The sequence below is a fragment of the Colius striatus genome, chromosome 6 (genome assembly GCF_028858725.1).
Source record: "Colius striatus isolate bColStr4 chromosome 6, bColStr4.1.hap1, whole genome shotgun sequence".
NCBI classification, from domain to species: Eukaryota; Metazoa; Chordata; class Aves; order Coliiformes; family Coliidae; genus Colius; species Colius striatus.
Genome location: NC_084764.1, coordinates 20033581 through 20041884, shown reverse-complemented (window position 1 = coordinate 20041884; position 8304 = coordinate 20033581).

The window sequence follows — 8304 nt, the reverse complement described above, 5'->3', positions numbered from 1 at the left end:
AAAATGAAATGCAGGCGGTAGTAATGGGAACTCAAATGTCTGCAGAGAAAGAAGAAGACAGAAAAACAGAGGAAATGCATAAAGTCAGATAAAATAGAGAGGTGGCAGATGGATATGGGAGAACCGGAATATAGTGGCTGTCCTGAAGGGGAGATTTAGTGTAAATAGATGAGATGGAATACTTAATTCTTATAAGCAGTATCTGTTTTGGTTTTGACTCCTGTGGAGACCTCCCTCAAGGTGTGGTTTCACTGTATATTCTTCTGCAGACTGAAAAAGACTGAAAAACTGACTGATGAGAACCGGCATGGATTTCTGCTTTCTCCACTCCGTGGATGACCAGTGCCACATATAAGGCCTGAGAAGTTTCTTTTCTGGTGCAAATATGATGATGATGTATATATAAAGTGGAGCTTAACCATCTCACTGTAGTTCCTAAACCCAAGAAACATTCCCAACTTCAACCAGAGAAAAAGAAAGAGAAAAAGAGTTTTACCCTAATGAGAAAACTGAGAGGGATGAAGAAACAGGCTCAAGTCTGGGAAGTCTGCAGCATGGCAGGGAACGAGAAAGCAGCCTGCCAAACTATGCAGCTAACATCTCAATCACAAGCCTCTCCTTCCTCTCTTTGCTCTCAAATCCCTAGAAGCAGCAGAACCAGTGTAACAGAAACAAAAGATGTAGTATGCTCTCACTGACCCCAAGTCTGAAGAGGCCTCTCAGCTCCAATTCCACTTTATAGAAGTGTGATTTCATAGGGGTACAAGAACATGTCATGGTTGCCTGAGGGGCATAACAGGGGATGGAGAGAAAGGATGGGGAAGCAACTAGGTCCTACCTGTTGTTAGCATAAAATATACACAGTATTTAATCTGAGATTGATTTCTTAAACAGTACAACAGCTGATAGCCTTCACTCTGGCATTTTCACTCTGGAGTTTGTTTTTGAGTGTTTTGGCCAATTGTCTGTCTCTCCTGTCCCTATAGCCCTCCTAAGCATTAAGAGAACCTGATGTCCCAGAGGGGTAATGACAGCAGTGAACACAGACTGGTCACAAAATATGGCCTCAAAAGACAGAAGTTTCAAAATGGGATACAGTTCCCATTGCAGACAAGGGACCTGTTTGTGAATTTAAAATCTTTTGATGACTTGTTTTAGACCCTCTGCTTTTAATGTCTTGTTCTGATTCTGCTTCTTAGATTCCAGCACGGGCAGGAATAAAGAAACTTTGTAGAAAAAGTAAACGGGAACTTTTGAAACAAGGATAAAGGATTTGGAAAGTGGCATGAAGAGGTTAATGGTGACTTTTCGGCCAGTTAGATGAAAATTACATAGATCTTTTTTTCATGTGTGTACCCAGTGGCAAATATGAGATGTTTTAGATTATTTAGAAATCATAGTTTGGTTTAATATCAATTAAAATTCACTGCGCTAAAATTCCTCTAGATATCAAAATTTCAGTGGCACTAACTAAAGGCAAATCATTAATTCTTATGTATTTCACACACCTTCAACATTAAAACGATGCACAATAATAAAATGCCTACTTCTACAGCACTGAAATGGCTTTTTATCATTCCCGCTTCTAACATCTTGAATGCATGTATGCACACAGACATACAGAGGCAAGTGTACGATGTAGAGGATAACAGCATTTACTTCCAATTCGAGCTTAGCTCATATATGAGACAAGAAAATAAAACAAATAGTTGATTTTCTTTCCTTTTTTTCCCCCTGTCTAGTCCTGTTTTCTCTGTATTCATTTCTCAAAAAAAATAGCTCTGATTTGGAAACACAGTCACAAGGTAGTATGTTTTGCATGTACACTGCACTTATAGAAGGGCATAATAGAAGAGCAAATGTATCAAATTATACTTCAATTTAAAACATAATAAGCAACATGCCATTGGAAATATTTCTGGTATATCTACTTAGAACATTTTAAGGAAAAAGGGTTAACATTGTAAGGATATTGGATTCATTCGTTTTTAAGTAAAAATCTATTGAACAGCAAAATAAAAGGTATTGTGCTGTGTGTTCCTGTTTAAAACTGACAACAACACTGGAGCATTGCAGTTAATTAATTCCAGTCAACATAAGATGTTTTACAGCATTTCTCACATTGGTGCTTCATCTGGGTTTTGGAATAAACATTTCCCACACTCTGCAAGAAGGAAATAACTAGCAAATATACAGCTTAGTCATTCAAAATATGGAGGTATTTCAGACACTCTTTCCTGCACTACAGAAGAGATTTAAAATAATTTCCATAAAAACAGATTAAATAACCGAACAGTGTGGTTTGCACTTCTATTTGCATACCATTTGGAGGGGGGTGGGGGGGGTGTAATATCTATTCTTAATCACCAAATCATACACAATGCTTTTTAAAAGATCTTTCAGCCTTTCTGTATTTATTGTATTTTTTTAATCTGTTATGCAAGAGAACTGTCTGCTCTGTAAAGACATCATATAAAAATCTCCATTTAATGCATTATAAATAATGAAGTGCTACTTTATTATAATTATTTCCATATTAACTGAATGCACAGCTGAGTTACCTGTATTAAACATCTACACTTTGCTTAATGCCTTTAAATAGCATCTGATTCTCTTTTCTTATTGCAACTCTTCAATTAATTTTCTGGCCCAGAGGAGGTTGCACAGTTCACTTGTATAAGGCCAGCGACTTGCCCGGGAGAAGCACTGTAGTTTAAGAGTTTAAGACTCTTTGCATCACATATTTCAAATAGGCATGTAAAATTCAATTTTTTTTACAGTCTCAGAAAGGCACTAAACAGCTTCCCATTTTACCTAATAGCTAAGACGAACTGTTTAAACACTTTCTTTCCAAAACAGTGACTGTAACTTCATTTTTGTGAAAAACACTAAAGCTTATCCATTGATTACCATTAGTAAATATGTCAGAATACATTATTTGCTTTAATATGTTTTCTTTTTAAATTTGGGATTATTCATTGTGTACATATTTATAAATAGAGATTATTTTTGAGGTCAGAAGCAGTACTTCCAAGCTCAGATGCCGGGATTTAAACCAGAATATATGCTAGAGAATTCAAAAGACAAAAATTTCTTTTGTCCAAAAAGCCACACTGAGTTTAACAGTTTTCTGTTGAACTTTCCAAGTCCAGATAATATGACTTCTTCAGACATTATTTATTATTTGCCCACTGTTTGTTGCTCTTGATGTTGTAACAACAAATAACTAATACTAAGACAATTTCTTACCATGAGTTTTAAATGTACCAGACCCAATAGAACAAGGGCCACCTTTATTCCAAAAGTGAATGCAGTTTGGGGATGGGATTAATTAGGAGGAGGGAATGTAAGGACTCCTACTTTAAGAGGCAACTACCTTGTATCATTAGTTTGATTCTTTTGGGGAAAAAAAAAGAAACAAACAAACATGCAGAAAGCCAATCCCAAACCCCTTGCAACAAAAAATTGAGAGCAATTAAATGCATTTTCAAAGACTGCTCTTTAGCATCTCTGAAGTTTCATCTGTATTTAGTAAAACTACTACTATTACAGAGCATATGCCTTCAAATTCTTTAATGTTCCTATTACAAGAGATATTCAAAACTGACTAGCAGGACAATTATGGCATTCATTTTCATATTTAAATTAAACATTTGTGAATGTGACACTGCCTGCTTGTAAAGCCCTTGAAGTTCCTAACACTGACAGCAATTTTGTGATCATCAGTTAATGAAAAATTACATTGCTGTCTTCATTTTTTAGTAAATACAATATCAGTGGCATAATGCCAACTTTGAATATCAAGGTAGCCACAAATTTGTCTCTGAACTCATTGTTTCTTAAAGCAAACACATTATCAGGGAAAGGTCAAATGGTTTAGGTAAAAATATTTTAATCATTTAGGTAGACAAAGTTGGAAAGAGAATGATATGAAGTTCTGGAAAGTAGAGATTAGACTTTGCCTCAAGAGGATACACTGTATGAGCAACTTTTAAAACCATTTAAACTTTTTAAACCATTTCACACTATTTGTCATGATTTTCAACAGGCAAAACTAATGAGGACAGAATCTGGTGCAGTGTGTACAACTGAAGAGAAAAACATTTGAAGAAAACCAAAATGCAAGCACAGAGCAGTCTATCAAACACAACACTTCTATCTAGAAAATACTGGTATTTAATTCTGGTCTTCACGCTCCTTGGCTGAGGATCAAAATTCTTACTTGGACAAAACTTTCACAGCCGTCTTTCTCTAGATTTTTGCCTATGCAGAAGCAACAAGAATTTGCCATTTTGCACACCTACCTGGTTTTCTGTTCTCCTGTATGAATTTTAAGCCACTTGCTTCAGCGAAATTAGTTTTGGTGCACAAATATTGAATGCCGAAGAGCTGATCCCTTGGAGTATATATCTTATTTACAAAATGTAAATGTAATTTTAAGTCTTTTCAAGATATTACAGTTAATGAAGGCTAGGAAATTTATTGATGGACTGAGGAAATCTTTCATCCCTAATCTTCTCTTTTGTGTATCACTTACTGTAATAGAATCAATAAAAGCAACAGAACTGGGAAAGGAAGTAGAAGAAAGAAAACTCCTAACTCAGGAAAGTCTATTTTTCCATTAATGGCTAAGCATGCAGGCACAAAGGCACAGAAGCGCAGGGATGAAATATTCTATATGGGTACTACTAGTCAGACTGAAATGAAATGAACCAGCCATATAAAATCCTGCTTCAACTTTTATATTAGTATAAAGAAAACTGCTTTTTAAAGTGTGCTGCATACAACTATGAGAAGAAACCGACGCAACATATATTTCAGTGTTACAGGTAAACAATAAATGAACGAATAAACATTACATGATAATCTATTTAGAAATCCAGTCTAACCAGACCTGATCCAGAAGCCTGTTTTGGGCAAGGTTTCCATAAATATTTATGGATATGACAAAATCGTCTGAAGACAAAGAAGTTCAGACACACTGTGAAAACTCACTTCTATGCTGTATTTGGTTGGGGAGGGGATGACATGTAGCTTTCCCCCCAACTTGACTGCACACACAAACAAACCCCTCTAAAGGGCCCTTCCTTTGATCTTTGGTGGATGAGTGTCCACCTTGGGCTTTCTCCTTATGTATGGATCTACTGAAAGGTGCTGCTACTGAAATCAACAAAATTGAGCCCTAACTGTGATTGGAATATGAGGACACATAATTAGCTATGTTAGAAAACTGACCCTCATTCTTTCATTAAGATGGAGTTTTACCCTGTAAAATATGAATGAGTAAAGACATTTTAATCAGGAAAATAAAATAACCAAATTATTCTCCTCTGTTGTTATTTTTATACTGCAGTGAGACAATGGCAGGGAAACTCACTTTAGGTGATATCACTTAATTAGGAAAAGCATCCTAATCAGATCCCCCTCCAATTGCAATAACTGTAGGGAGTCAAGCACATTTCCCTATCAAAGTAGCAAGGCACAGTGAAGTATAGATATTGATATTTTAAACTGTGATACAAAAGGAATAGCAAAGAAAGCATAGACACTAAGAAAGCAATCTTGTATTCTCTTTACATACCCAGTTTGAGGATTGCTTCTACAAGATATATGCTATAGCTCTTACAACATTTTTACACCTCCATGTACTAAAATAATGTCAGGATCAGTACTTCCATGCCAGGACCCAATGTGTAATGAGGGCCATGCCACATAGATTGCTCCTATTGCATTTTCCTGGTATTTCTGTCCACCTCACTTCCTATTACACATTACATATGGGAAACCTAGTGCAAGATATGGACACCAAGAAGACCTCTTGGTGGAATCTCCATGTGTCCAGCTGTATTGCCTGATACTTTTAGAAGCACAGTATCCCCATATCCTCTGATTCCTTGCAGTCCTTTCCCAGTGACTGTGGTTCAGTTAAGCCTTCTATATTTATAAGTATGCTTGTCTCCAATACTATGAGTACCTATTAATGATAGCATTCCACACCATTCAATTCTTTGCATACGAAAAGTAGCTTTGGCTTACGGTGCCTGATTCTCTGCCTTCTGCACAGGACTAATGCAAAGCCCAGGAACTTTGGAAATCCCCTTCAATTTCAGAGTAAATCTTAGGGTTTATTTCAGTGAAATAGGTTTTCAGTGAGGAACCTCCTCCCTAACTACAAGTAGCCATGCATAATAAAAGCCATACAGAATGAGGAGGGAAATAAATACTAAAGTACTACCAATTACATGCAATTAGTTGCACTGCCAACACTAATCACTGAAAAGTTACAAAACAAGCTTTAAAATAACAATTTAAAATATATATGTAGGATCCTGTTTATACATTTACTAAATCTGAATGTTTAGTTTTTTTCCACCAATTTCTGCTAAGCAAACAGCAATTGGTAATTCCAGGATTACTATGAAAAAACAAAAACCAATCAACGCTCATACAGTGTATGGTAGGGGTTTTTTTTTTAAAGTTTTTGATAAGGTTCTTCTGAAATGAAGCTGTCCTGGCTTAAGAAAGTAGATTCTCTCCTTAAAGGACAAGAATAAATGCCTAGTTTTTACTACGATGAAAAACATGGAAGTAGGTTACCAGCATGTTCTAATTATCTATTCAGAATACTCATAAATGATGAGAAAAAGGTAGGATGCCATGAGAAAAGGAAGACTGTTGCTGACATCCAAGCTCTTCAAAACTAAAGCTGAGTATGGAGAGTTGTATAAAGATCTCAAGACGTTTAGTTAGTGGCCACAAAAATGGCCAATGAACCTAACACCGATGTACGCAAAGCAGCAGACCTGAAGAAAAACAACTACCTTACAGAGTTCTATGTACACAAAGATGGACTCTAAATTAAGCAGCTGTGCAGAAGCAGCTCTTGGCATTCTTTCTGCATAGTCCTCTGAAGATACCACCTGAGTGGTCATATGACAAGTGCAGTACAGTTAGAAATTAGTGGAGGGGACAGAGAAGAAAACAGAAAGTATTTTCATGTCAATGAATGAATCCATACTGCAGCCACGTATTAAAAATAGTCCCACAGTGAACTCACCACAAAGGAATTTAGCAACTCTAAAACAGATTCAAAAAAACTCTTCTGTTTGGAAACCAACACCTGTAAAGAATGGCATTAAAGTGGTGAATAAGGAAGAACTACGGTGCATCCAGTGAAAGGATTAAATAGGAGGTTTAAAAGTAACAAGAAGAAATGATGCAAAATCTTATTGTGGAATTTATTGAAGCCGGATTTTGTGGCAACAAGAATACAAAGAGTTTGTAAAAAATAGAAAAATTTATGTAAAGAAACTCTTCATGTGGTTACTAGTCACTGGGTTGCTTCAGTGCAACTTTCTGCTCAGGAAATCATTAAATCATTCATCATTTAGATATGGAAGTGACACCACAGTAGTACCAAGCTGTACTTCCCCTATCCATTAGATTCTGAGAGTTTGCTATTGAACACTGTCAGACACTGTGTCCTGGATTAGCTAGATCTGATCCAATACAGCCATTCTCTTATTTACATTCACATGAGAATTCTAGCCACGTGTTTCCAGAAACGAGAAACTCAGGTTAAACTTAAGTATCATGAGTTTCTTGATAAAATAACATGATTGAAAATGCCCATGTGACAACCTGATGAATCTGTATATAATTTAAAAATTACCATTGATTTTGTTAAACCACTATGCCATTACTTTATCTTGAAGGCTGCAGAACTGGCAATTTTTCATCATGGCTCTGCCATGCACCTACCAAATAAGAAACAATTAAAGTATTTTTTAGGCAATGTAATGACTATATCCTGGCTGAAACCACTTATTTCCAGTCTTTCTGAAGGTTTTGGAAAGTGAACAGGAGCTAGCAGGGCTACTTTTAAACCAGAGAGTTTGAAAAACTGCAGAGTCATTCAAAGGTAACTTAAAGACAGACAAAGGATGCTGGGGCAGAACAGATGGGCACACTTCCAAAGCAGAATGATTCTGCTTAACTGCAAGATCAGATGAAGGAAAAAAAAATAATATAAAGACAGGAAATTCTATGATTCAAGAAAATGTTTATGAGGGCAGAATAAGGAAAGCAAAGATTTCTGCAGAAATACTTTCATATAAATGTGGAGGACACACAAGACTGATGAGGTGAAGAAACACATGTAAAGGCTTTTTGATTTTGTCTACAGCTGTATTAGTCCAGGTATGACGTGACTGATTTTGAAATCTTCATAAACTTTGTGTTGTCTTACTTTAACTGTTACCCATGTCTAGGAAGTGATAAAGCTGAGCCTGGAAAGTTAGAGCT